Source organism: Cimex lectularius, unplaced genomic scaffold (assembly GCF_000648675.2).
Source record: "Cimex lectularius strain Harlan isolate CLEC.00 unplaced genomic scaffold, Clec_2.1 scaffold125, whole genome shotgun sequence".
Taxonomy (NCBI): Eukaryota; Metazoa; Arthropoda; class Insecta; order Hemiptera; family Cimicidae; genus Cimex; species Cimex lectularius.
The window spans coordinates 1382714-1410464 of NW_019392662.1; the positions used below are offsets into that span (position 1 = coordinate 1382714).

At 34.9% G+C, this 27751-nt stretch overlaps 1 protein-coding gene across 2 annotated transcripts in view; it reads right to left on the reverse strand.

The window, feature by feature from the left end:
- The window catches only part of LOC106668804 (breast cancer anti-estrogen resistance protein 3), a 105826-nt gene that overhangs the window by 63583 nt on the left and 14492 nt on the right, over positions 1-27751 (reverse strand). The window contains exon 1 of one of the 2 annotated variants that reach the window (XM_014397919.2): positions 23840-23937. The exons of the other annotated variant lie outside the window; for it this stretch is intronic. The gene's annotated coding sequence lies outside the window, so the exon portion shown is untranslated. Of the gene's footprint in view, positions 1-23839; positions 23938-27751 lie in introns of those variants that run through there. 2 annotated transcript variants of the gene reach the window in all.

Genomic DNA, 27751 nt, shown 5'->3' on the forward strand with positions numbered 1-27751 from the left:
GCCAGCTTGCCTAACGTAACATAATCTTAACTTTATACGCCCAAGGTAGGTGTTTCATTGATAAATATAAATTTTGTCTTTGCAGCATTTAGGTTTTAAACCATGTTTATTACCTTTTTTGTGACACCTTGTCAAGTAGACTTTGTAGACTTTCGCTGTTTGCAATTAAAACTGTAACGTCTTCATATCGGATATTATTTATTGGGATTCAGCTTTAAACTCTTATCCTTCACCTTATCAAGATCTTTTCTGTAACCATTCCAGGGTATATGTTAAATAGTAGTGATGACATGATGCACCCCCGTTTCACTCTATCTTGATTTCTATGTCAAACGATGTGCTGCCCTCTATGCAAAATTTGTTCTTTCTGAAGAGGCGGAGAATACTCGTGACATACTTAATTTTATACATCCATTGTAGGTGTTTTATTGATAAACATAAGTTTTGTCTTTGCCGCATTTAGTTTTAAACCACGTTTATTATCTTTTTTGTGACACTTTATCAAGTAGGCTTTGTAGATTTTCACTGTTTGTAATTAAAACTGTACCGTCCGCATATCGGATATTATTTATTGGGGTTCAGCTTTACACTCTTATCCTACACCTTATCAAGATCTTTTCTGTAACCGTTTCCGAGGTATATGTTAAATAGTAGTGGCGGCATGATGCACCCCCGTCTCATACTATCTTGATTTCTATGTCATCCGATGTGCTGCCCTCTATGCAAAATTTGTTCTTTCTGAAAAGGCGGAGAATACTGTTTTTACTGTTACCCCAATTATAGGTTCTGGGTTTACGATTGGCCAGGTTCTTCCTCAGGCCAGCTTGCCTAACGTGACATAATCTTAACTTTATACGTCCAAGGTTTTAGTGATAAACATAAATTTTGTCTTTGCCGCATTTAGGTTTTAAATCATGTTTATTACCTTTTTTGTGACACCTTATCAAGTAGGCTTTGTAGACTTTCGGTGTTTGCAATTAAAACTGTATCGTCTGCATATCGGATATTATTTATTGGGGTTCAGCTTTACACCCTGCTTCACCTTATCAAGATTTTTTCTGTAACCGGTTCCGAGGTGTATGTTAAATAGTAGTGGCGGCATAATGCACCCCTTCTAACCCTATCTTGATTTCTATGCCATCCGATGTGCTACCTTTTATGCTAACATTTTCTTTTTGCGTCCTGTAAAGATTTGCGATAATGTGTGTAATGCATAATATAGTGTGTCATTCTTGCAGAGCTTACTAACTTGAGGACATACAATGGGCTGCACTATAATTTCATATTCCAAATTACCGTTATAGGAAGTGCCTAGGCAATTAATAACTATTTATAAGAAATAAAAATTCTTAATTTTTTCCGTAAAAATAGGTATTCATTTTGTTCAGACTGATTTGCATATAACATTTGCGTGTTAAACTCAAATCACTTTGAAATTTTGCGCATCGTCTAAGTCGTCGTCTGCCAGTTTGCCAATGAACACGTCATGCCATTTGTTAACGGAAATAGACGGAAAGAAGTTAATTTTTTTTGTAGGAAGTTTTCTAACAGTTGGGAAAAAACGAGGTTTAGCACTGCGTTGCTGGCTTATCACAATCAATATTTCGTGTCAACAAGAGCAGATGCTATCAGTGGCCAAACACGGATAACTACATTAGCCCAGAGAAAATATATCAGCTGTAACCACGAAATTAGATTAACTCCGAAATTGTGACAAGAACGGATAAGAGACCAGGCCGGGTAACATTTGACTTTATCTACCCCGATTAATTCGCCGGTGACAGGAATCTTGTTTAGTAAACGGGTCAGAAAAATTAGGAAATAAAGAGTCTTTCCAACTTTCATCTAGTCCATATTGTCCCAGAATTTATTCCCAATCAATGCTTCCAACATGGCCAGCTTTCAGCATACGTTACCAAAGAAATAGTTATTTATTTACAAAATCACTTTGTCGTTAGAAATTAATGGCCTCGCGGTTTTGCATAAATTAGGTAAGTTTAAAGTAGTTTGATTGTAAGAGGCGACCTTCCCTTGCTGGCACCCTTTGGTAGTTAATATAGCTACGATTAGTAAAGCCATCTGGCAACTAATTAGGAAACACGTCTCCTTAACACTGACTTAATCGCTGAAACCCCCTTTGAGCCTTTTAAGAAGGTTTAAGGGAACGTTGTCTTAAAAACATGTTGCCAAATCGGAGAAGGGCGTTTTAAACACTAGTATTAACACATCTATTTAGCTTTTTTAAACCATTTAGATACAGGAGTTTGTTTTACAATGATATCTGTGATTAAGTAGTAGATAGAAAAGAGTCCCATGCTTTTATCCTCCATATTTTATATTCTCCATACTTTTTCATATGGAGACTTGCTAATATGCTCTCTTTTGGCGTAAGAGTGGAGGTAGATAAGTTCAAATATACCCTGACACAAAAAAACCAGTCCTACCTGCTCTGCTACTGAACTTCAGGATATTAGTTAGTTGATCGATTTTTTATCCAAGTTTATGAACATATTGAGAACTACTCCGTTCTATTATCATCGAGTCTTTTGCGTTGTCAATTTGACAATTCAGGATGCAAACTGTCCTGAGGTAGGATGAAATATTATCTTGTCGTTAAGGTTATCAATGGATTCGTAGACAATTCGAAATCATTCCTGAAGAATTGCTTACTCTTTTCGTTCATGCTAGAATGCGTCCTTTGTCTTTACAATCCTTGAAAAATCATGATAAGATTATGAGATTAGGTTCGTGTGGGGTAGCGAAAAAGCCTTCCGCACTGTGTTCATCAAAATAGGACGTTTTGACAGGAAAAGTGTGCACATTTATGGTCCTTGTTATTATTTTTAATATTATTGTTGCTTTTCGTGCAGTATGAATGGCTTGTCCTGATTGATTGGATGAATGCAGTACCTTTTTCCTTATCTTTTAGCTCTCCTTGTGGAAATCCCAACCGTGCCTCTTCTGTCTACAGCAGTTTTGATATAAATAGTCTGGCAACTACCCTGTTTATCTGGGACCTAAGATTTTACCTTATAGGACCTTTTTATGGTGTCATAATAAAAGACTTGTTCGGCAACCATACCCATTTTCAGTGTTAGAAGTATCGATTTTTCACTCACAAACACTCGATTGAGGTGTGGTCTTGAAAAGAAAAGCAAAATCAGCTGATACTGCTGCGACTAAGCGGTCTTCAAGGAAATTTGAGATGGCCTGTAAAACACTTGAATATGTCAGTTGATAGACATATTTAAGATTGTTTTGCCCTGATGATGGCTTAAAATAGGTCAAACTGAATTTGCTTTTATCTTCAAGACCATGCCTTGATCCAAAGTGTTCGTGAACCATGTCTATCTTTGATGTTTTATGCACATTTTGCCATACAATTTCTGTACCCATTAAGGACATCTAGTTTTACCGGTACAATTTTCTTTTCACGAGTAATCACAACTAACAAATTGCGTTGATCGTTTGTATTATTTGTCAAAAATAGCCGGATTCCGTGTAGACGTGATGATCGGCCTCGTAAAATACGTGATTAGATGAGTTCTGTTTTGTCAGTCTCTAAATCTACACCGTTTTCAATTTTAGCAAATAATGACTAAAGCTCTGTATTAGCTTGTCTCATGACAAGATTTATTTCGAGAAACTCATCAGTCACGCCATCGACCTGGTGCCCCGCAAGATCGCTTTATTGCTTTTCAATCCTTATCAGATGTTCGTCTATTCTATCAAAATATTCTTGAAATAATTTTTTTTTTCATTTTTTCAGTAGGTAGAAATATCCTAATATTTACAAACATCGTTAGATTTCTTCGTGTGGTCAGATGGGTTAGGAACTTGTAATTTAGTTATCAATATTTTTTGATCTATCTATCTTAGCTGTTTGACAATCCAAAAATCCCTTGGCGAGATTTGGGAAGAAAGAGATAATAGAATGGTTTAAAAGAAGCACGAAAAACTCCGAATTCTTAACGCAGCACTTTGGGCAGGATGGGCACTTGAGGAAGATTGCTATAAACCAACAAAGAATACGAGGATTCTGCAAAAAGCATCTACCTATAAACTATGGTACTACGCTTACCCGCAAGAAGAAATGCGCAAAGCTTTGGAGGATTTTGAAGGTACTACCTAGCCTACTAAAACGGGGCCTATTAATCAATTTCTTGATAAATTCGGAACGGTGTGGTATAGGTACAGAACTCGGGATGTAGCTGTTAAAAGGTGCAGTAATCATCGCGAATTTTTACACATGTATGTACATCTGCATCTTCGCTGTTTTAGTTAGACTGACGTGTTTCTGCTCTTTACCATTTTGAGGGAAATAATAAAGGTGACGCAAGATCTCTATTTATAATAGCGATAGACTGAAACTCGACTTACAGATCAAACCTATAAATTTAATTTGGAGAGGTTGGAGCGATCTGAACATTAAGTTGTCAAGTTTTGCTAATTAAACTTTTAATTTCCCAATAATGAAGTGGAAGTGATCCTGTAATGAACGTGGGTTTTAATGTGTCTGGACAAACAGGAGGGTCAATATAAATCGCCTTTCGTGAAAAACGCTTTATCTATCACCGGAAGCTAGTCCCATTGGTGCTCGGACCCCGGCCCAAACGCTCCCACCCAATAAATTCCGTCACGTCCACTTTATTACCCTCCGTATTTTACAAATAATGGTAATTCAGGTCACGATGTTTTATTTCGTACATTTTGATAACAATTATGCTGCGATTTTCTGCGGGAGGAACGGGAAGGAAGTTCAAGTCCCTGACCTTCGCCGAACTTGCGGGTGAGCGGCCACCCTGGCAATTTGTTTCAGCCGGGCTCGGTAATAAAACCAGTTTTATGACAAATTGCCCCGCCAGCCGTGAAATTCGTAATATACTGGCAGTTTGAATGATAGATGCGGCTCTGATCTAATTGGACCCGCGATCATATTTCAAAACGGCGTGTGTGCCGTGAAATATCAATTCGTAACAGGAGTATAAACGGCATTATAAACACTCTCAGAGGCACTTACAAACCAAATTACGAAAAATTACACTTATGATTTAACTAAGATTTAAATCAGTAGACAATCGTAAGAAGTGGACATGATCTGTGATAAGCCTGTTATTGCACTTTCAATTTTCCAATTGCCAAAAATATCTATCAAACCATCAGCCATTTTCGGACAGAAATGTACGACCGCCCAACAGACCCGTATTTTGTTACAGATAGAACACAAAAGACTAACTAAGCTGCAAACAATCGACGTTACTGCTCACAGAACAGCGGAAAAATGCAGCTTTCAATTTTCAAGATCCCTTGGTGTTCTCTTACTTTCTAACAAAATTTGTCAAAATCCGTTTCTTTTATAAAGGAGATTTGTTTGAGCAGGTCAAGTCAACGGCATCTTTGAGTGGAAAGGTCCCGAGGGATATGAGGGATATTTCCTGCCCAACAGCTTAGAGTTAGCTCAAAGGGATCGTTCAATTCATTCCTTTGAAGTTAATGGTGCCGCTTTTCTCTGAAAGTCAAAAATGCATTGAAATTGCCGTGGAGCCAATGATTCATTTTCTCCAGGTGTTTAACCATTTGATTGGAAAATTTATTGCACACAATAATTAGGTGTTAATAACGTGTTGATTGCAATGAGCTGACTTTGGCTTAAGATGAATATTAACTAGTAACAGGTGGTTCCAAGCAGTTTTGACAAAATCGGTTCTCAGCCTGTCAATCTACAATCACATTCTCCTTCCCACCTTCTCACTCACTCTCTCTCACACTCTCTCTCTCACTCACTCAGTCACTCCCTCTGCGTATGTCTATCTATCTTCCTCTTTATCTTTCCCTCTCTTTCTCACTCTCTCTCTCTCTCTCCCCCTACGTATGTCTATCTATCTTCTTCTTTATCATTCTCTCTAGCTCTCATTCACTCTCTCTCACACCCCCTATCTTTTTCTTGTCTCTGTAACTCTCTCTATCTGTCTCTATATATCTATCTCTACCTGTTTATCTCTCTATCAGGGGCCGTCGGTGGCCGCGACGGTTAAGGCGTTGACAAAGGAAGGGAAAGGTCCGGGGTTCAAATCTAGCAGCCCTGAATTCGAACCCGATACAATTACGATGGATTTTTTCAAAAACACCGGCATTCCAAGGGTTGCTGCTATGACCTCTGCTTTCTCGAACCCTAGTAAAAAAAAATATCTGTATGCATCTCTCTCTCTCTCTCTCTCTCTCTCTCTCTCTCTCTCTCTCTCTCTCTTTATCCCTCTAACTCTTTCTCTCATCCTTTCTTTCCCTCTACCTATTTTCTTTATCTATCCAACTCATTCCTTCCCTCTCTCATTTCTCTCCCGTATTTGCATGTACCATGCTTTAGTAAATATCCAATCTTCTCATTGTAGCCAGCTGGATTATTATTTTAAGACGTTGGATTGACTTGTGTTTAACATTATCTTGGTCCTTAGGGTCAACTTATGCATAAAGGGGTAAAAAACGATATATCCCGATGGGTGGAAAATCGATCGGCATCAATACCAGCTCCTTCTATTCTCTAGTTTCATAACCCGCCCCCGGACATTTACTGGGTCTGCATACGAAAGCAGCCGGATTCCACCCTCGGATTCGCGTCCTTAAGCCCGACCGGATCAACCGAGGATTTTTTTCTTTCAAGAACGTCAACGTTGACACGTGCATCACATCTGCGGCGGGGCGATATTTCCCTTCCTTCTAGGGATTTCGCCTTCATTCGAACAACAGGCATTTCGTGTGAAGCCTACTAACAACAAGGCTAAATATTATATATATAATTATTTCAACTGTTTATTACTGCTATAAGCTTAAATCCATGAATATTTCGTGATATAGTTTAAATTTTTTTCAAATGTTTTAAAGCATGCATTTAATTAACAAGCTTTCGAAAGGTGTTTACATCGTATAATGGAAGATTAATTTACATGTCTTATAGCAATGTTGGTAAATGATTATTATGTATTTATGGAGCGGATATCTATAAAAATAAACAAATCTTTATTTGGAGATCGTGAGATGCGGTCTGGTGTGACGAAGGTTTAGAAAAACATTTTCTTAATCGTGCCAACGTTTCGATCTTTATTGAGATCATCTTCAGCGCATGGGATTTATAAACATTGTTTAAATTATACAAATACCTGTAAGATATGAAAAAATGAATTTACACAAGGATGGAAATTTTAGACTCAATCAAAGTATTAGTACTCACTCAAAGTGTTTGTTTTATGTGTAGATGTGTCATTACTGTGTGCCGAAACGTTGCCCGGACAAAGAAAATGGTCTATGTTACACCAGACCGCATCTCACCATCCTCAAATAATAATTAATTATTGGTCACTAAACACCACAAATAAACCAATGTCTTGAACTCGTATAAACCTTGGTACACACAACAAAAGACTTCCCATCTAATTTCATGCTTGGCGGCATTAGAGATAACTGCCTCATCGGTAGTAAAGTTTAGGCCTTGTATGACATTGGGGACGTCAACAAAATTAGCCTTGTTTGGGTTTTAAGGTAAATCATCAGAAGGGTAAAGAGGAGGCCGATAAATAGACTAACAGCATGACCCTTATCGGTCCTGATCCCTGTTGCTGCATACCAAATTGCCAAAAATCAGCCAATTGGTTCAAAATAAGTCCTCGGTTCAGGACAAAGACATGTGAAAAAGTTCTTCGAAGCATCAAAACTTAGCCTAACTGCAGACTACTGAACCTGTGACGTGTAAGGATAATAATGGTGGTAGGACTACTGGCTGGACACTGCAGACTTCGGAGACAGAATTCGGGACAGCAGAATAGCCTCTGTTTTATCAGAGTCTTGGGATCTGATAAAAAGCCTTAACCTTAACGAAGAGCACTAAACAATTTTGGAGATTGCACAGTAAACCAATATTGGTCGTGCCTCGTCGTAAAGGGGTTGACTCGTTTTAACCTTTAAATCTGAAGATATCCGTTCGAGGTACTAACACAGACTGAACCTTAAGGTACCGTAGTGTAAAAATTGTGATTTTATTGTAAAATTAGAAGGTCGGCTTATCCTCGCTGTTTCAACATTATTCTGTGTTTTTTGGTATTACAATTAATTAAGGTTTGTAGTTGAGATGAAAAAAAGCTATTGGCACGAGAGGGATTCGAACCCACGATCTTCGGCTTGATATGCTGTTGCTCTACCATCTGAGCTATCGTGACCTCGATCCACTCGGACACCAACTTCCCAACTCAACAGCTCCTTTTGAATTTTCCCTCCTTTTTGCCATTTTCATACAAATGGCTTTATACGATATACAAAACGTTACAAAAACCAAAAGTAGCTTCAAGTAAAGTAGGTCCATTTTTTGTAAATAAACAATTCGGATTTGTTTTAAGCACTCTTTAAAGCAATTGAGCATTATTAATTAGCATTATTTGCCATTTTTCATCTCAACTGAAAGCCTTAATTAATTGTAATGATTTAATTGGTCAAGCGGACTACGAAATTAGTGAATTTAATGAATTAAAATGAAGTACACTTCACTAAGGCTCTCCGTCGCCATTTCAATTGTCGTCGAGAATCCAATCCGATTACACGACATTTGAAAAATGGCAAAAGGAGGGAAAACTCAAAAGGTGGGGTTGAGATGGGGAGTTGATGTCCGAGTGGATCGAGGTCACGATAGCTCAGGTTGTAGAGCAGCGGCATATCTAGCCGAAGGTCGTGGGTTCGAATCCCTCTCGTGCCATTAGCTTTTTTTCATCTCAACTAAAAACCTTAATTAATTGTAATGATTTAATTGGTCAAGCGGACCACGAAATTAGTGAGTTTTTTGGTATGTTTATGCTATAAATCTGAAACGTGTCTTATAAAACAAAACAGCGCGGATAAACGCCCAAATGATCAGAAATAACCAAACTGCAGAATCATCACTCAGCAAATCCCAGAGGATATCTCTCAATTGAAAATAAAATTACCTAAAGAACAGGTCATAAAATAGAAATTTGTTGTTATAACAATATATAGATAACGTAGTTTTCTTTTGGCCTCTTAAAAAAATCTGACCTGTTTTGTGTATCATAACCTCACTCCTTAATCATTTAAAAAAATGTTTATGTGGTAATGTTCTGTTAATTTGCTGTTTCCATATTAGTTATTGTTTGTTTCGTAACATAAAAGACACACGGATTATTCGATTATCTCTCTGGGATTTCATACGGCTCGGCACTCAACATAAAAGCATATGTTCCTACAAACTCAGATCCTTCATAACAACCGGATATGCTGGGAACAAAAGGATGAGATAAAGCGCCAGCCCACTAAAATGCTCTACGTGGGAATGATTTTGCAATCGCTATCAACATCTTCCCAAATCGTGTTTACCCCAAAGAAAAAAAAATGGTTATCGTAACTCTAACCGAGCGGGGCAAGCAAATTGAAGAAACGCGTACGAAATGCTTGAGGATTGAATAGGATTCACAGAGCGGGACCGCACGTGCCTCGAATGAAGGGAAATTTCCCTCTGCTAGTGTACGAGCCCGTTTGCTTGCTAATTTTAAGCTTTTTTTAAACAATACACACATATTGCTATGAGATGGCTTCCAACGATGAAGACAGGAAGTGAGCTTTAAGAACCAAGTTTTGAAAAGACTGGTAGGAAGATTTTTAACTATTTTTTATAATAAGATTCAGACCTGTTTTTAATTAATTCTATAAAACCTTTAGTTTAATGTGAAATTAATTTAGTTTGCCTCAACCAACAAAAAATGTCCTAGGATCTAATCATCAAACACAAAAATAAGATTAACAAGTTTTTTTCACTTTTTTACCAAACCAAACAAGGGCAGGCGACCGCGGTGACCTAAGGAGTTTGCAACGCCTCCAGTTCTGTGTTCATACCATGGTTTCATAATTGGAATAATATAAAAAAGTATTGTAAAGTCTGATCCCTCGTCCTCAACACCCAAAGTTTGACGTTAAGCCCTCCCGTATGACAGGAATTACGTTACTTACATACTTATTTACTCCACTGACAATTTTAATACCATGCTAACATAAATTAAACAAAAATTTATTCTATTAAATGACAACATTCCATAACAAAAAGAAAGAATTGCTTCATTGTATAAAAATCTAATAAAGTAAAAATTAGTCATGTTAGGAACAATTGGGAAAAACGAGGGAAATATTTTCATAATTTATTTATGAAGTTTGACAGACCAAAACAGCGAAGAGACCAAAAAATACGGAAACTACCAAGTTACATATTCATCATCACGAAAAACCGTAAGTTTTAATACCACAATATTTATTAATGTCTTTTTCATTTGGATAATTGAATTTTCGTCTTTCTCGCGTTTTAATCCCACTAATTTATTTGCGTGTTTCTCCAGCCAATTATGATTAAACCAATTAGGAAGATTGGAGAGAGACCGACTCTGTCTTTTCTTGATCATTTAGCTAGAGAGTATATTCCCAGCGATAATTGAGGATGAGCCCCTCTATTCGTACTATTGTACAAAATTACATTCATTTACCACAATTTTTTAACAGTACACCAAAGTACTCGATATTCTAACGGTGATAGGGGATAAGCCCTTACGTTCACGCTAATAAATGCATTCATTCTAATAAATAAGACATATCACGTACATGAAGGTACAGAGGTCCATAGGCAATTAAAAATATTTATTGCCATGAAATATGTGCCTGAAGTTTTACTTACCTGAACTTCAAAATCAATGTGTTCCAGTCTGTGTTTTATTAACTATTTATAAAATTTTATAAACTAGAAAAATACCGACTAAGCACAGCCAAATTCTAAACCATACAAAGCAAAAACACATATGTAAGAAAGGGGAATGTAGGAGTATATTTACATGTATATACTTATTTTTGTGAGTGTACGTATGTCTTTTTTGCACGAGCTATTTTCATAGTTATTTATGAAGAAATGTAGCAAAATTCAAACTCTAATAAGTAACATGAATACAGAATTATTTATACGTGTCCGTATGTATGTATTTAGTTAAGTGATATGTAATGAAGATATGTGGTATCTTTTATTAGGACACGTGCTGAATGGGACAATAATTTTAAAAAAATATTTAGCAGGCCCTTTCTGCGCAGTGGAAATAATACAAATAAAATAAAATCCGAATTAGAAATAAAAAATTATATTCCTTTCTATAAAATAAACAAACAAATTCAAATTTTGGAAAAAAAATCTCAATCAAAATAATCATACTAAAGATAAATAAAATATTTTCTTTTGCCAACCTGGTAACGTTTGATTATACGAAGTAGACGCCAGGACTGCTTTCAAGCTACTGCTCTTTATGGGGAAAGCAACACTAGTTTTTCTATTTGTTTGGCAAATTAACTGTTTATATTTTTATATAATAAAAACCAAAATAACAAAATTTTGTTGAGTTAACAAAGTTAAACAAATAGAAAATGAGAATTTCTCTAAATAAATTCTTGTTTGTTTGAAAATAATAATGAAACATTTGCTTCATTATTAATAATAATAATTCAACTTGAAAATTTCATCATAAAAAAAGAAAAAGAAAGTCATTTAACTAAAAATTATAATGATTTTCGTGACAGATCTTCTTACAGACTATATGTGGAATGTGTGTAAGAAAAAGGAAGAGGAGAAAGATAGAAAGAGAGGTAGAGAGATAGAGAGAGAGAGAGAGAGAGAGAGAGAGAGAGAGAGAGAGAGAGAGAGAGAGAGAGAGAGAGAGAGAGAGAGAGAGAGAGAGAGAGAGAGAGAGAGAGAGCAGATAGATAGATTGATAGATAGATAGAGAGAGAGAAAGAAAGAAAGAAAGAAAGAAAGAAAGAGAGAAAGAGAGAGAGGGTGAGAGAGTGAGAAAGAGAAAGCGAGGGAGAGTGAGAGAGAGAGTGAGAGAGGAGAAGGAGGGAGAGTGAGAGTGAGAGAGAGAGCAGGTAGATAGATTGATAGATAGATAGATAGAGAGAAAGAAAGAAAGAAAGAGAGAGAGAGAGAGAGAGAGAGAGAGAGAGAGAGAGAGAGAGAGAGAGAGATTCTCAATTAATCAGTAAATTAAACTAAATGTAATTCACTGTAAAAACCTACTTATATTTTATTGATTAGCATCTTAACTGTTTTTACCTTTGCAAACAGCTGTTTTTTATGAGCAATAATATTAATAATAGGCTTAATTACATGAGCTGTTTATTTTCGTCTTTTTCGTTTAATGTTTATTCACTCAATTTGCGTTTAGTTCCATTTACGGTATTAACATACATGTAATTTACCTTTAGATACAAATTAGCATGTTTTCCATGCTCGCCTGTGATTCATTAACAAACAGGGACTTGTTTGAAAGTAGGAGTCGTTCCGGGATTCCGTGGGAAGAAGTGGAGTGGGCGTCAACACAGCACATGTTGGACCTTTTCCATGAATGCTTATAGTTTTATTATAAAACGAATATCTAAACAATTCCAAAATGATGGCTTGCTGAACGGAGGTGGAGTTTTTAAATACGCTTTTAACACGGAACATGTAACTATAATCCTATTAGAAATGTTCACGAGCGTGTAACTCTAATCAAGATCCGAAAGGTTTTTATGTTCTGTTTGGTTTATGGTTGGAATAAACAAGAAAGTTAATATGTAATCAATATCAATCTTTCAGCAGATATATAACATTTTTAGAGTATTCACATATTTTGCGTTTATGTTAAATTCGTAGCTTGAAAACATCCAATGTTTTGAAATTTTTAAATTACCTTGTCATACGAATGATTTTAAAACTTTGCATGTTATACAATGTAATTAAAAGATACAGAGTAGCACGTAACTTTGAGAGGGTTGTAACTTCGTTATTTCCCGTTTCAATCTGTGGAGAGAAGTTTGTTGTTTCTGGCTAATTTCTGATCAACTAGAGGCGAATTTCGAACAATCGGCTCTTTATTCCGGGCATTCGAGTGCGCCTTAAGGAACTTGAATCCATCGGGACGGGACTTTACGAAATAATAATAAACATCTTGTAAATCTTAGCTCGTGAAGTAACTCGGCGCTAAAGCACAGTCGGGACGTCATTTCTCATTAGTCATAACAAAGTTTAACTTTAAACTGTATTAGGACGATTAACAACTTTTTGAATTAGTTGTAAATTTCAATAATCTTTTCTGTATTCAACCTAACTTGGTTGATATTTTTATTGATTTTTACAGTTGTAAAACAATTACAACTGTACAAAAGCTGTCAGAACGAAGCACGACAAACTCCCCCAGTGATTCTCCTTTAGAGTAAATAATTAATGACTTCACCTTTTCAATTTTCCAATTCGTCACTACGTAGAGAATCACGTGACCATCGGCGCTATAAAAAGATGGGGAGATCATCTGGTTGATAGTGGAACTGAGCTGACGGATCAAGGATTTGGATGTGTGGAAAAGGATTGATGGAATTTTATGTACAAGATTTCGCTATTTCTGGAACAAAGGTGTTCTCAGAACGTTTTGTACTTTGAAAAAGGGTCCAAAAAAGCCCAACTAGTAGGTCAAATGATTCTTTCATGAGCAATGGAAGGTTTTCTTGGCTCCAGCATCCACAAATCAATCAGTTGGGGACGGGACGCGTGTATAAAATTTCTGAGGCGACTGTGAGAATCGAACTCATGACCTCGTGGTCTACAGCGGTTCCACATGTAACATGTCAGAGGCTTAACGCATTATAACCTACACGTAACAGACAATCCTGGTCTCAGTTGATAAATAAAAAAGGGGTTAGTAAAACGGATGAGGTTTTTTTTGTAATGCCCTTTTTGCTTTTTCATATTAACCAAATTCCATGTAGTATGTATATCATATTTTGGGAAGAAGGGGGGGGGAAAGAAAATTGGTTAAGGTTGGAATTGAACCCACGACCACAGGGTCTCTTTCACTCTAACCACTCGCCTATCATGGCACCCTCTTTCACTTAGAATGACTAAAATCTATTAAGTTACATAGTTAATTTTTACACATTTTATAATAAATTTACAATATTTTCTATAGCATATAGTTATGTTAGATATAGGGGGCTAAGGATGTGGATCACTGATTTTTATGAATTATTTTTTTCGTGATTTAGGTCGACGTTTTTAGACGTGTCCAAACGTTGCCTAGGAGCCATGGGAAAAAGTTAAAACATTCTTTATCCTGAAAAAGTTGATATTCAAATATCGAACCCCAAAAATATCCCTAAATACGGTTATTTGGGTTTGAGTAAATTTATTACGCTTTTCCAACTGTGTTTTACGAATTTCCTTATTATTTTGTTGTAGGTATTAATATATTGTATTATGTTATTATTTTTTAGTGTATTTGATCGTAAAACAATGTTGGAAAAGCGTATTAAGTTTATTCATGCCGTCCGATGCTCTTCAAAAATCAGAAAGATTTTGTTAACTTTAAAACGATTCACATGAAATTTTACAGAGGATTAGAACTCTATTAATCACACGTAAGGGCACAAATTTGACCATCGAAAAGTTAATTAGAAAACTAATTTAAAAACTAAATGTTTGAGAAGTTTTTGTTGGTTTAATCTTTATGTTTATCACTTGTAATGACAAGTCTAAACCTCGTTTACAGAGATGGAAATTAGGGAAATTAAGCTTTCCGACGGTTGTCATAACGTTGAATTTGAATGAAGTCCAGAGGGATTATGAATTTTTATGTGGAACACTCGACATCGTACGAAAAATAATGTCTCCTGGAGAATTCAGCCCAAATATTTTTATTTTTTCTTCGCTGTATTTAATAATGCTTAGTTGCTTTAAAGAGTGCTTAAAACAAATCCGAATTGTTTATTTACAAAAAATGGACCTACTTTACTGGAAGCTACTTTTGTCGCTGGAAGTGGATCGAGGTCACGATAGCTCAAGTGGTAGAGGAGCGGCGTATCAAGCCGAAGATCGTGGGTTCGAATCCCGCTCGTGCCATTGACTTTTTTATCTCAAGTAAAAATCTTAATTAATTGTTTTGTATATCTTAACGTCCAAATAACTCTAATATTCAAAAATAAAATAGATAATGTACAACCGAACGGTTAGTTAGACCTTACAACCTTCTGCATTACTTTACTTATATTTTAATTGTATATTTAAGTATACTGCAAAACTTGTTGTTTTGTAGTTTTTGTCATTTTTTAAGTCTCTTCCTTGTCATGGTATGTCAGACGCGCATCGGTGTTGTGCCGTATTCAGACTGTTCGCCGTCTGTCACCTTGCTTCAAGCCCTCTTATATCCCTGACCAATCAATGAAGCAACTTTTTGATACATCACGGGACAAGCTAACAAACAGATGTACTACCTAAGATGTCAAAAAGCAGATTGAAACTGTACAAAACCATCGAATATATCTTTCACTCCAGTGACCTCATGAATAAATCTAACAATATCTAACAAATTGAAAAAAAAAAAAAAAAATTAAATTGAGCCAAAACGGAAAGAAAATAATAAAAGACGTTATTGACGTTATATTAAAAATATTCAAACTCGAAAGCTTAATAATGACCAAACATTTTATTCTTTCAACCTTTTTAGCGTTGCAACGAAGAAGGGATTGCTACATCAAACGGCTTCCCCTTTTATTTGTTCCCTTGATGAGGACGAGAACATCTAAGCTCATTTTCTCTCCGGGCCCTCTGGGAAACAGGTTACTAACCTTAAACCTAACAGGCAACTAAGCCCTCTCGGACTTCGTCGGGACCGTCGAAAATGCGGAGAAAGTTTTAACGAATTTACCAGTTTTAATTATTTCCATTCTAGGCGGAAGTAGTTGAAACTTGCCTGCAAATCTGTGGTTTTTTTAACAAATGCATGTATTGTTTGTTCCTTATGAGGTTTCGGACAAATGAAGAATAGAAGAGAACACAGGAAATGAATAGACAAAAAAATAGATTAAGCCACTAGGTATTTTCAATGGCACTCATATAGATTTCTAGGATTATAACGAGACGATCGGATTTGGGAATTTTTTATTGTACATTGCATTTTGCTGCTATAATCAGCGGGTAATCAGTAAAAGTAAAGTAAAATAATTTCTATCGTAAAGAAGAAAATTTAAAATAAACCGTTAATTTTCGCGTATGAGGTGTTAAATCACTTTACAATAATTAATCAAAATTGATCTCAAATAAAATTTCAATGGCAAGGCCCGGGATTCGAATCCAGAACAGTTAGGTATGCAAATGCGGATCGGCTGCACTAACCAATCGGTCACCGGGGTCCCCGGTCGAGGAAATAAGTAGGGCGGGGCAAGACAACAAAGCCCACTGCTGAAGATGGCGAAATGCCTAAACGAGTCCGGTGGGCCAAAACACATCAGAATGTTAGAAACCATTCAAACTAGAAATAATGTCCGACAATCCAAAAATCTTTGACGGTACTGTTTCGTTTTCATTTTATACCACAACAAAATGTTTAAATTAATTATAAAATTGCGTATACAGATCTTATTTACCGAGATCTAGTTATAAACTTGTTGACTAGGATGTAAGAAAATATATTTGTAATACTTTCTTGGATTGATATGCTCCAAGAATATTGAAAGAAAACTGTCGTACTTTGAATATGAAGATTTCTTCATCTTGCCAATCCTTGTGATATTCGACTATGGTCCAATTTTCCAGTTACGATCCACACTTACGATCTGACTCGATAAATGCGAGACATTAACTATTGATTATTTAACGTGATGTTATATTAGAAACAGATTGAAAATCGTGTTGTTCCTATTTTATTTTATGTACACCAATTGGCTAGTAACACTTTCTAATGGGAATTCTGAAATCGCTAACAAGTCGCAAATTAAAATGAAAACGAAAGATCGAAAATCTTGCAAGAGCAGTTAAATTTTATGGCCGCTTCATCGAAATGTTCACTCGTTAATTCAACGCCTCGCCGGTTCTTCTGTGAAGGACTATAATTGAGAATTGAGAGCCTGAAGTGGCAAAGGCTTTGAACGTAATTCCAGAGCAAACTGAAGGAAGTTTAATCTGACATTAATCAGCCCGGTAGCTGTTTATTCAAAGGAAAAAAGAAAGTTTTTTTAAAGGGCTAAACGCCATGAAAAGTGTTCTCTCTCTCTCGCATAAATACATATTTATATTAACATAAAGTTTAAATATATTTTTAAAAAAGGTTAAATTCTTAATGTGAGTGTACAAGGGCTCGAAACTACTCAGATTGCTGATAGGGTAGTTGGCGCATGGATGGAACAATGCAGGAGAAACACAATGGCCAATTCTCTTCTAGCTACGAGCGAAGTTGATTGTGGTCCAAACGTAGACATCTGTGCAATTGCAATAACTCCGGGACAATTGAAAAAAGTCAACAATGGCTCAAATTAATATGGATCCAAAATAATAAGAGAGCCCTAGGAAAATACATATTTATATGAAAAAATATGGAGTGTATTTATATTGACATTATAAAGTCTCAAAAAACAAATTTATATTAATTGTTGTTGAACCAATCTTCAATTTAAAGCCTCAACATTTTGTGTAATATTCCATTTACGTTTTAGTGCTCAATTGACCAAGTTACTTCTTTCAATTAATTATTGTTTCTATGTAAAGTCTTGGTCGAGATAAAAAAGTAATGCCACGAGCGGGATTCGAACCCACGACATCCGGCTAAATACGCCCCTGCTCTACCACTGGAGCTAGCGTGACTTCGATCTTGTCGGACACCAACTTTCCATTTCAACCTACAACCGTTCGAATTTTCCCTCTTTTTGACATTTTCAAATGTCGTGTAATCAAGATTGGATTTTCAGCGACATATGACGTGGCCACAGGGAGCTGTTTATGTAAATGATACTTCTTTTACTTATTAAATATTAATCCATTTATGTTTTAATCGTCAATTGTCCAAGTTACTTTTTTAATTAATTATTCTTTCTACGTAAGGTTTTGATTAAGATAAATTTTATGTATTTTTAGTGTAGGCGAATAACGATAAATTGGTCATCGCATGCCCACTTCTTCTTTCATTATTTTCTTGCCCTTTTGCTTATTATTCCTACCAATTAATTTTTCTGTCACTGCACCAAAGTTATATTGACGTAAATTAGGCTTTAGGTATTAAGGTAAGTCTATTTCTCTATTCTTTAGTCACCCTCTATCTACCTCAAGGCTTCGTCAATAAAGGATAAAAATATGCATGCAATAAACCGATCAATTTTACATATATAGACAGACAAAAAATATATTTTTAAAAACAAGTTGCTAGTCGCTCCATTCATCTCCAGAATACTCGATATTTCTCGGGGTAGGTCGTGGTGAAGGAGTACCACCATTCGTGACAATAAATTACATTTACGCGTACCGGACTGCGTTCACACTCTCTCAGAGTGCTCAAGATTCCTCGGGTTGACCCGTGTGGAAGTAGTCCCTCCATTCGCGCTAATAAATTACAATTACGCACGTCAGACTCCATCAGAGTTCTCGATATTCATCCGGTTTACTGGGGATGAAGAAAAATGATAAACTTTTTAAAATCCATATCGAATAACGGTAAGTAGCAAAATCTTACACGAATTAAGCAAGTTGGGGGATTTTTCAGTGCGGTCCGCGGGGTTATGTCATATGCGATTCGGCTTCTGTGCATCTTCTATGTTATCAAAATAGATTTTTCGTTTAAATAACTGCATCATGTATGTCATAGTTATAAGCAGGGTAGCAACAGACCAACAATGAAGATAGCAAATTCCCAAATAAATAGGCCAACACAGCTATCATACTAAAATAAATGATAACACTAATTTAAAAAAAATGTTTACATTGGCATACTCAATTTTCAACGAATAAACTTAGATTTAGTTTTTTAAATATTTTAACTGAGATTTGGACAATTTATTCCCAAAAAAATTACAAATTTTACTATTTTGATTTAATAGTGCAATAACATATTTTACTGGAATAATTTCTTATTTTTTTACAAAGGAACTAGACATCTTATGCTCAAAATATTTTAAAAATTACCTAGTTTTTAATTAATATTGATGTGTGGCTTTGTGAACAATGAGCTTGTTCTGTGGTAAAAGGGCCACAAGGGCCGACGCCCACTCGGCCCATTGTTCCCGCACCTGGGTTCTGTTTCACGAACTGGCTCGTAATGTCTCCAACAAAGTAATTTATCCTCTCGGCCATGAAGAGGATCGAAATAATTAAATTGGAAAAGTTTAACACAATGTAGGACACGATATTAATTGATTAAAATTGATTATACATTACAGAAATCAATATCCCTCTTACATCCATCACCTGGCTTTTGGGCATATAACACTATTTTGATTGATTCATTTTGGTTCTGACAAAACAACCTGACAATTTCTATAATCAAAGGTAAAAAATTGATCAATAATCACAGGTGTTGGTTGTTATGTGCTAAATATTGCACGTTAGTTTTAAAAGTTTGGCCAATATTATTACCACTGTTAAAAGAAGTCTTCACGTTACAGAATTAATTTTTGATTTAATGACCACCCCTTTTTTGAGTGGGTTACATTGTGCTATGTTCTTTCTCCAGAGGACTTAGCAATGTCAGTACTGCTGACAACAGTTGAAGTAGTAGAACGTCAGCCAAACCGCTCATGAGTTATTGTCATAATATGTTTACAATGATGCCAGAGGGTAACATGACATGCGAACATATAAAATTTAATTTAACATTTTACTGATGTAAATGAACTTTTTACCGCCTAATGTACCTATTTATGGACCATGATGAACTGACTGGTCACTTACTGGGTCCATCTACTCTTGAGGACTCACGGAACTTCTTGTGTAAAGTCGAAACACATTTGAGTCATATCGAAACCAGCAAGTGATAGATGGACCCAGTGTTTTCGACCATCAACTTTAAGTTTTAATTGTTTTATATCTAGTTCAATTTTATAGTCAAGGTGGTTTATATTTCCAAGGTTGCTTACTATAACGGCTGCGATGTCACTATCTAGTCGACCATCTGTATCCGTCAATATTTCAAGTTGGTTGAAAGATCAAACTATTCATTATTCATAAATTTGAAATTTCTTAAGAGGTCAGGAGTGAGAAAGAATACAGTGAAAAGAATTGGACTTAATAAACATCCTGCATCATGGTAACATGGCAAATGAAGCTGAACTGTCTTTGTGCCAGAGGACCCCTGGTATCCGTTTACGTTAGAGACTTTTATGAAGGCAATTATATTACATTTTATTTATTTTATTATTAATTTTTTTCAATTTTGAGATTTGGTATGTGTATTAGCACGATGGGTGATGAACTGTAACTTGTTTGTTCCAATAATTTTCGGTCCGTACGTTCTAGTTTGGTGTCGTTTGCGTTTCAGTATCTAACCATCTTCAGTGTCAGGTCTGGGTGATTTTTATGAAATCAAGTGTTTTTTTAGGTAGTTACATCCTCTGCGGAATCATGAACATGTAGCTTGATCAGTTCGAATAGACTGGTCTATTTATCGTCGATATTTTGGTCTAGCATACGCATTTCAGCTTCTGACCATGTTTGAAGGTCAGCATTATAAATTACGTGAAACAAGACGACAAAGCCACCACAGAAGATTGCTAAATATCAAAACGCATACGGATGACAAGGGCGAATGAAGACGTACCCAGTAAGAAGCAATTCAACTTGTTTTCACCGAAGCGTAGACCAATATCAACTAAAAACTTTAGGTTCAAATTAACACATAAAAGGTCAATTTAAAAAAAAAAAATTCAATTTTTTAAAGAAAAAAGTCAATTTGGTTTGGAAAAGGTACATAAGGTAATCTTGATCCCTTAGAAGAAGTCTTATCTGGAGTTTACAAAGTTGAAACTAAATACCAATATTGTAAAATAAAGGCATGTAATAAAAATGGCAAACAATATTTATTTTAACGAAAATTGTTCTACCTGCTAAACATTTGTAATGGTTTTAGTGCTTTTGGTACATTTTTAGTCGTATTTTGTGTTTGAGGTTAGTTAACAGCAGTGTACATTTTTAATCAATTTGCCTTGTTGACCTTGCCCTTTAAAAAAAAGTAGTCCTGCCATTATCATTTTATTAAGAAGTGTAAAACGGAAAATCCTAGGGGGGTTGGATACAATTCATCCTGAAATATTCATTTTAATTCAAGGACGTCCAAGGATCTCTGGGATTAATAACACTCCGCCTTTGTTCAACCAAGAAGTGTAGAGTGGCTTTAAATTACTTATTCACTGAATACCTAGGCCCTTTGTCATTTTTAAAAAGAGCATCGAGCCTTCACAACCAACGGAAGGTTTCATATCGCTTATTATTCTATAAAATGCAAAGTGAGCACAGTATAAATGAAATCAGCTGGGTGTAAGGGGTAAAAACAGGTCCGATGTGTAGGAATGACACAGAATTACTTTCGGTCCTTTCGGTAAAAACCAATAATAGCAAATAAAATAGGGTCCTTCATTCGATTTCCAACGATCATACGAAAAGTGCAGACTTTTTTCTATACATTTAACTATTTGATGTGTGCGCAGGCTTAAACTTTGGCAGAAGATTTTTAAAATTTCTTCGCTCAACAGAACAAAAAAAATCGACTGCACCGTGCCAGTAAACATGAAAAATTGTGCCGTTCTATGAAAAATAACTAAAAACAAGGTAGGGCTAATTTACCTAACTGAGAATGTCACAGCACAGTGACAGTTTAATTGGGAGTTTAGCAAGCCTTTGTCCCAGTACTTTTTGCTGTTGTTATTAATTAGAAAGAAAATTGTGATATAACACTAAGAAATTAAACCTGCAGTATTAAAATTCAAGAAAAATAAACAAGATTTTATTTGTTTAATACTAATTGTTTATGGCGAAATAATTAACGTAAAAGTTTATGTTTCTTTTAAAATCTATCCCACAATCCCTAACGCCCTAATCCTAAAACTGGCATATAAGGGACTGCTTCAATGCTGCCGAAAGTAATGTACATCTTTGCTTCTGTTCGTAAAATAAGATGTTATTAGCATTCCTTACTTTCAAAAATAACAAGTTATTTATTTGATTAATTAAGATTTACAGAGAAAGAATGTACAAAATATGTAAAGTTTGAATTAAAGACTAAATTATTTAAAAAAAAGGAAAAAATCACTATATGAGATGTACAAAAACCTGTATGTAGATTATTTGACAAATAAGAATTACATTTCATCAGAGAAGAGGCTTTAAATCTGAATTTTTCTCGTGTACATATTGTAATCAAAATAAATGTCGTAATTTTAATTTGATTGAAGATACATATAATTTTCCTCGCGCTATGTCCAATAAAGTAACGTAGGGTTAAGAAATTTAATCGAGAACTTTTGACAAGGCACATTTTAAGAGTGATATTAAAAGGCGATAAATGTTAAACATTATATGGCTACATTGTACAAGCTATAAAATATAGGAAGGAATTAATAAGTGATTTCCAATTTTGAAGGGTGATGCCTTTTAATAGGCAGGTTTAATCATAGTAACTTGTTATTTTATATTTTTATATTAGTGCATATTTACAAAATTTGCACTTGCATGTATGTACACAAGGTGTTTTGTGACATTTTTATTTATTTTTGAAAAGCAAATGTTTTATATATTGTTATTAACAATTATTAATTTTATACATTTATTCCGTATTGGTATTCAACGATAATTTCAATTAATGTGGACGGAAATTATTTTTGCATGAATTTCTTCAATAGCTTGTTATCTGTCTATCTATCCATTTTTTAAAAATATTTTTGGGTGTATAATACATACAAAGAAAACGTTTTCAGGTCTAGACTGTTATTCTCTTTGAAATTTGTTTATTCGTAAAGCTTTTCCAAATCGTACAAATGAAGTCTTTACTATTACTTGACCAATTCATATTTCAAATTTGACCGACTGTCAAACAGAAAAAAAAAATTGAGGAAAAACACTTAGCATTAGATAAACGATAATTTTGTGAGACGTAAAAGACAATTAAATAAAATTAATTAATAATTTCAACTACCTTTCGTAAAACACAAAGGTTTCACTTATCACGATTAAGTTAATAATTTTAACGAATGAAGTTTAATGCGTGCTTTCTCGCGTTTTTCTGAACAATACATTTTTACAATAAACTGAACTGTAAAAAAAATTGTTCTGCCCGAATTGATTACTTATTTACATTTTCTTAACAGTTAGAGTGGTTTACAATCATAAAATTACTTATAGCTAAATAGAGAACGTCTTTTAGTTGACAGAAAATAATTCAAAATGTATTTGTGAAAAATGTATTCATTCATCCTGTTAATGCTGCAATTTCTCTGTGTTTTTTTAAATTATAAAATCTAGAAAATGACCCAACGCCATTTTTAGCTATGTTCGAAACAATTATGAATATATTTTACTGAATTTGCTTAAAAATTAAGTCTAACTTATCAGGATTAAGTTATAACTTGAAAAGAAAATTTGACGTGCACGTTTTGCAATGCAGATTGTTTTAATTTAAGTGCTTATTGTGCTACAAGAGATAGCTTTTTTATTATATTGAATAGTTAAAATCTTCAAAAAGCAAAAGACCTTTTTTTAAATTAAGACTTTATAATTCGCAATGAAAAAATTAAGACACTGTTAAACATAAAGACAAACTTCAAAAACTTAATTTTTGATTGGAATGGGGAAAAGTAAATATGTATTTACTGTGTTCAAAATAGTTATTGAGAGATTTTTAGAAAATAGTTTGGAAAATGAACGGTCAGTTTTTTCTGGTGTTTAAAAATTGGAATGTTTTTATTTTACAGTGAAATAATTTAAAAAAAAATAATTAGAGAATAATAGAGACTAGATAAAAAGATATTAGCGACGTACCTCGTGTACTAATCCACATACTGACAGAGGAGACCCTTTCCAGACACCGTCAGGCACCGTACTAACTCGAAACGCCCTGGCACGCCTGTCTATATTGATCCTCCCTCTGAGTCTCGTTACTGCGCAACCACTATTGTTTCCAGCACTAAGTTTTAAAAGAGGGCCCTTGATTTATCTGGTATATGCGAGGGACGTGATTTTGGTTTCGTTCCATCCCCTTTCCATTTTTTCGCCACCTATGACTTGTTATCTAGCGGGGGGGCGTGCGGCCGGCTGGATCGCGTGTGCGTGAAAGTGATTTACGCGCCCTAGGAAGATGTCAACCCGTTCGCCGGGGTCCCGTTATGTTTGTAATAACTGTCTCGCCCTGCTGACGAGGCGAAAACCTCATTTGACGACCCTGATAAAGAGGGATGGAAAAAAATCCGGGTCCAAGGATTCTACAGACGAGAAAAAAACCTGTTCTAGTTTTGTGCTGGGTTACCTACGACCTACACAGGAAAATCGTCTTCAAACGACAATGATCGTTTGCAATAAGAACGCAAGTTTTTTTCTAAACCTCATAGGAACTAAAAAAATTTGTATATTTCATTAAATTGGAATATATGCCTTGCAATTTGATCGTTTTAGTTCATTTTGACCTGCCTTCATCTCTTTTTGGGTCTGTATCAGGCGTATATATGTATTGTTGGCTTGCGTGGACATGATTGCCAAGATAAACCTTTGAAGATGGCGAAATGCTGAAACGATTCAGATAGACCAGAAAAGCGAGTATAAGCGATTTAGAATGATAGAAAACGACAAAAGTACATGTTCATTATCCAGATGACCCCACGACGATACTTCACACTTTAACAAAAAAATTCTTGTTCGCTTTGTCTTGGTAATTTTTTTGGATTGACCCAACATAAAACCTCGGCAGACGAAAATTTGTACGAACAGTTACAATAAGAATTAAAATACAAGAAAAAATAGACAAAAGCACATAAAAGAAAATAAGCTAACAATAATTGAATCAATAATCAACAATAATTGAAATATTTCGTAACAGCCTTTAGTTATCACTCTAAATGTCAGGCAATACTGTCTTTCTTTTTTCTTAAGCTTTGTGCGTAGACACTTGCAATTGCTGAGTCTGGATTTCCGTAATTTTGTAATTGTTAACAAAATATAAAAATTCACTAGTTTACGTGGTCCGCTTGACCAATTAATATCTTTCAATTAATTAAGGTTTTTAGTTGAGATAAAAAAGTCAGTGTCACGAGCGGTATTCGAACCCACGATCTTGAAGTCACGATAGCTCAAGTGGTAGAGTAGCGGCGTATCTAGCCGAAGGCCGTGGGTTCGAATCCAGCTCGTGACACTGACTTTTTTATTTTAACTAAAAATCTTAATTAATCGAAAAAATAATAAAAAGTTAAGACTCTTTGAATTCTGCCGTACGGTGAAGTAACAATTTGGTCGTTAGTGAACATTTGGGCAGCCTATTTTCTTCGTTTTGATCTGCTGACGCGTATTGATATTAGTCTGGGTTATAAGCAAGGTGAAGCAAGACAATTAATAAGATGGCAACATCCATACCAAAACTAATGGGATGGCAGACCAAAATGATCGCAAACGTCCGACTTATATTTTTAAAATATTGATAGAAAAATCATGTCAATCTGATAATAGCACGGAACCGAACAAAATTTAAGTTTTTATGACATTCGTCTTTCCCAGCGTACTTGAAAAGTGTAATATTTTTGAATGAGCATTGTAATCGATTTCGCTACGCTTGGACGATTTAGTGCAATCAAGGGAGTTAATTGAATTGGCACAATTCGACTTTTATCGACATACTCGAAACATAACCGGTTGGACGGCTTTTTATCAGTCATTCGTAAATTTCACATCGAGCTTTTAACGGCGATCATGCAGTAAAGCACAAATGAACGAACCAATAAAGAAAATTACTTGATAATCTGATGGGTCACCGGATGAAATGATTGGGTCGGTATTAAAAACGTTCATTCGAATTCTTCAATGCCAAACATCGGTTTATATGTAAGTTGTTTATTACCTGATTTTGATTTAGATCAAGTTTTTCAATTTGAATTTTTACGACTATTGTCATTACAACTAGCAATATAAAATGTACATAAAATAAAAGAAAATATATATTTAATAAGAAAACATTTCTGAATTATTCATTAAAATATGTTGCTAATTTAAATCCAATATTTTTTTAATTAATTAATTAATTTAATTTTATAAATTCCTTCAAATTCAGGACTTTATTAAATTTTGTAAAAGTTTAGCATGTAGAGGAAATTTCTCTCTTTTCTCTCTGTTTCAGTAAAATTATGAATTAAAAAACATACCAGACATTTTTACACGTTTGATCATTTCTGGTTGTCAGCAAAGATTAAAACTTGTGTTAAAAAAAACAACTGTTAATTCGTTTAAGTTGTTACAGTTATGTGTTACGTTTTAAGTGAAATGCTTTGGGATTTTATGATTTCTAAAACATATTCAAATTAGTCTTTCAAAGGTTACTCAGCTCATTCCTGAATGTTTCACATAGATGTTTAAGCATTATTTTAATAACGCTATATTAACGGTTATTTAAACTTCCCGATCAGAGCATCTTTCTAATCCTTCCTAATTTAAAACAGTAATTTTACGATGAACTAGATTATCGACCTGCTGGATACAAGAAGTCTTTTCAGAGGATCTTCGGAAGAGGTCAAAACAGAGAAAACTTCCTTACGGTTTTCGCCGAGCTTTCGAGATCCGTATCCTTTGTTTCCCCTCGTCGTAGAGATTGTTTTTATCGGTTTTTATTGATTTGATCTGTGATCCTACTTTATTGTTTTTAAAATAAGTTAATTGTATATATATATATATTTATATTGGGGAACGTACTGTGATCATTTGTACCTGAAAAACTAAAAAAAGGTGGATTTTATTGGTTTTTTAGACTTATATGAGATGCTGAGCCGAAAAGAACATAATTTACTTCTGTGCCCAAAACACCATGTTGTTTAATTTCCTATTAAGGTTTTAAAGCCCCGAAGATGACAGTATAAAACTGTCGAAAGCTCGGCGAAAACCGTAAGGAAGTTTTCTCTGTTTTGACCTCTTCCGAAGATCCTCTGAAAAGACTAACAGTAATTTTCTTAATACTAATATTCATCTTATTTACCCTTCCCTTGCCGCCTTTCTGCATATTTTAGGAACATTTCTTTCATATTTAAATAAAGGAAATTTATATTTTTCAAAACACTAAGCAGTAAAAAAATATTTTTCAGAGAGTTTCAGAAGTTGAAATAGGGGATTTTCATTGAGCCTTTCAGTACATTTATGATAGCAGCCGAAGCCAAGCATAAAACTCGATGTTATTTATGGCCGCGGCTTGATTACCGGCGGGAAGAATAAAAATTCCCCATCATAAACTCTCATAATTCAGTCCATCAGGTGTTTTTAAATGATAACTGATAACAATTCTTGAAATTAATTTTTAATGATTAAATTCACTAGTTTTCGTGGTCCGCTTGACCAATTAAATCTTTCAATCAATTAAGGTTTTTAGTTGAGATAAGAAAGTCAGTGTCACGAGCGGGATTCGAACCCACGACCTTCGGCTAGATACGCCGCTACTCTACCACTTGAGCTATCACACCAACTTCCCATCTCAACTCCACCTTTTTGAATTTTTTACGATAGCTCAAGTGGTAGAATAGCGGCCTATCTAGCCGAAGGTCGTGGGTTCGAATCCCGCTCGTGACAATGACTTTTTTACCTCAACTAAACAAATTTTTAATTATTCTGAATTTCTTATTTGCGTATCTGTGTGATCAATATAAAAATAGATTGATAGGGGAAAATACAAAAAATTATTCTTTATTTGAACTCTAAGCTTAGATATTA